The sequence below is a fragment of the Schistocerca serialis genome, chromosome 4 (assembly GCF_023864345.2).
Source record: "Schistocerca serialis cubense isolate TAMUIC-IGC-003099 chromosome 4, iqSchSeri2.2, whole genome shotgun sequence".
NCBI classification, from domain to species: Eukaryota; Metazoa; Arthropoda; class Insecta; order Orthoptera; family Acrididae; genus Schistocerca; species Schistocerca serialis.
In genome coordinates this window covers 329,245,122-329,248,356 of record NC_064641.1, presented here as the reverse complement: position 1 = coordinate 329,248,356, position 3,235 = coordinate 329,245,122, and the positions used below count along the sequence as shown (strand labels likewise).

The 3,235-nt window shown below is 42.1% G+C and overlaps 1 non-coding gene across 1 annotated transcript; it reads left to right on the top strand.

The window, feature by feature from the left end:
- The first annotated feature begins 348 nt into the window (after positions 1–348).
- On the top strand, positions 349–426 carry Trnat-ugu (transfer RNA threonine (anticodon UGU)). Its single transcript has one exon. It is a non-coding gene; the product is annotated as a tRNA-Thr (tRNA).
- The last annotated feature ends 2,809 nt before the right edge of the window (positions 427–3,235 follow it).

Sequence of the window (3,235 nt, the reverse complement as noted above, 5' to 3'; positions counted from 1 at the left end):
TTTTATTTCCGACTTCTTCTGCGATGATGAAATAAATCTTCTTTCTTGGAATCCTTGGTTCTTCTTTTCCTTCTCTTCTTCAGTGTCTTCACCACTTATGCCATCCTCTTCTGCGTTGATTCTCGTAATAATATCGTCTTCTAGAAATCTTGATAAGTTAGTGCAACAACAGTGAAACCACAGCCTAATAGATGTTTGGCCATCATATTCATTACTCGTGGCAGATTAATCTACCAAGTCCTGTACGAGTTAGGCGCACTACGAATGTAGTGGTGTGGACATGTTGGGAATGTGCGTCTAACGGGGAGCGTACAAGGGATAAGTCCCTGCTGGCGCACTATTCTCTGTGCCCTCGATGGCTCAGATGGATAGAGCGTCTGCCCTGTAAGCAGGAGATCCCCCCGGGTTCGAGTCCCGATCGGGGCACACATTTTCAACATGTCCCCAATGAAGTATATCAACGCCTGGTTGCATCTAGGGTGTCCATTTAATTATCATTTCATTCTAGCAAAGCTGCATGGTCATCTACGGTAACTGTTCTTTCGGGAACAGATACTACCGTCATATATATCTTAGTTGTGTTATTTAATTGTGCCCATCACAGGCAGTTATATTTTGTGCTAATTTACTGATTTTAATATAAGTTGTTAAGAATAACCAACTTAATCTATGAGCCCTTCCACTCCCCCATGACTCTGTTAACGATGGTTGCAGAGTTTCGTTGATTTTGATTATGTGGGATATTGTTCTTTAGTAGATTAAACTGTTTGGATAATTTTGGAACACTCATAACGGTGGAAACATTTCTTTGTTTCAGGATGGGTGACAGAGAGGTGTCTAGAGTCTGTCACCTCCCTAACAAGAAATTGCAGCACGAACTTAGAATCGGTGTGTGTGAGCCCTTTGGGAGGGAAGCTGACAAATTGCAGAAGTTGAAAGAATTATTACACTACCCTGTTGTCATAAGATCAAAGAATCAGAATGAGGTGAGTGAGTCCATCATCACTAATCAATCAGCTTTAGCTGAAATAGCATAGGCTGTCATTTTTTTTTTAGGTAGGTGCACACTCCTGCACTCACATGAGGCGTTTGAAGGCTCAAATAACACTTTATTCGAATAGGAACAAGGTTCTGCTCTCTCAGAAAGTATAGACGGTAAGTCTGCTTCAAATATAGGGTACAAATTAGCAGTGAAGTGCTTGGGAAGCTACTGGAGAGGAAACTAAATATGGTGGTCAGATGGGTAGGAGAGCTGTTGACGGGCAGAAAGAGGTCACGGCGGTCCGAAAGTGCGGTGGTGTGTTTACTAAGTTATCATATCCTTTACGTGGCTTTTTACAAGAGAGTAGGAAACCTTAGTGCAGATACAGTATTTGCTATGTTTGCTTGTAGATTTATATAAAAATATGAAAATTGTGGCTTGGGACAACAGTCTTATAAGAGAACAGCGCAGTTAGTGAATTATGTTAGTAGAGGAAAGGTAATGTCCGGGTAGCTCGTTACCACTAATTAGTGAGAAATGCTACCACAAGTTCCAATCGTTGTGTCGTTTTGCCCCATTGGCTATTGCACTCGGAAATTGCATGGTGGCCAACTCTGGTAAGCTGTGTGTGTTGAGATTTATCGTGAAGGTGAGGATCCAGGATTTCACTCGGAAATTTATGGTCAAGGCGGCGCATCAATAAGCAGTTTCTGCCATTCTTGGGTCTAATTTTATCTAACACGTGGGACCTATAACCAACTGGAGAGGTGTGGATGCTCTTTTGAATTTGGTAAGCATTCTAGTGAAGTACCGGTGTCAGCTGATGGGTTCAGAGAATCAGATAAACAAGAGCCTGATAATTTTAGCCATATAGCCACCGAGGAAACTGAAGAGTTGTGGCGGTTATGTTAGTCATATCCGTATCTCGTCATTGATGTTTCGGGGATCACTAAATATGGTGAGTATAAGGCTGAGCTTACCAACAGTAATTTGGTCAGGCAGCCACTACAACCACTATAGCTGCTCTCCGACGCTGAAACAACTCAAGGTGGTCATCGATGAATTGCTTAAGGACGGAATCATTAGACCCTTCCTTTCTTGACATTCGTCACCCATACTTTTGGTTCCAAATGGAGATGGGTGAATTCGGCCTGTCGTAGATTATCATCCACTGAACAAAAAGTTTCGGAAGGATGAATTCTTCGCTACCAGGCCTATTATCAGATTTGCAAGCCAGTTACAGTGTTTGCGATCCATTGGAAACTGTATGAATTTAACTGTGTTCCATTCGATCTCCCAGCCAGAGTATCGGCACTTTGCAGCCATGTAGATAATATTTTTTTCGAATATAAATTTTAAATTTGTCTATCACTACTTAGATGTCTTAGTTACCTTTAGCAAGATTTTCTCTGAGCGTGTTCGGCACAGCAGTTGAGGAGGTTTTGTGGCGGGTAACAGAGGTAGGGCTCATGATTAAGTCATCCAAGGTATAATTTTCTCAGCTACATATGTCATTTTTGGGACCTGAAGTTTCTTCCCAGGGTATTTATGTTGATCTGAGCCGCAACTGTCCAGCACCTAGGATTTAAAAGGCTGTGGCAAGCTTCATCAGGATGATGAATTTCTTTCGGAAGTTCATATCTAACTTGGCCCAAATTGTATGTCCATTGAATGAGTTGAGAAAGAATGGGAGAAAATTGAAATAGGATCCTTACCAACAAACCGTCTTTTAGGTTGTTAGTAATAAGCCCCTTACTGGCAACCCCAGCTTGCTGAGGTATTTACTGTTCTTTACACGAACACCTATCAGGGGGCAGGCCGATAGGTTATGCCTCACTTAGTTTGTCAAGGTTAGAAGCAAAATATTCCGTTTACAAACCAGAAGCATTTACCATGCTGTCCGGTCTTAAGATATTCTGTGCATAACTCGAGCATCATCCATTACTCTTGAAACCGATAACCAGGCCCAGAGTTGGGTGCTAGGAAGATCGAGGCTTATGGGGCGCATTGCCGGATGGACAATTTGGATTTCAACCTTCCAGTTTGTTATTTCTGACGGCTTTAGTAGTATTTTTGGGGCAGAGTACAACGAACAGACTAGTTTTCAGCCAATTCTAGGAAGCTGTCAGCGGGAAACAGGGTTCATTAGTGCGATAGCCACCCATACGCTGATGTTTTTTAAGGACGTTTCGGAAAACCGGGATTTTAATGATAGATTAAGAAAAATTAAGAAGAGGGTAAAGGCGGGCGAAA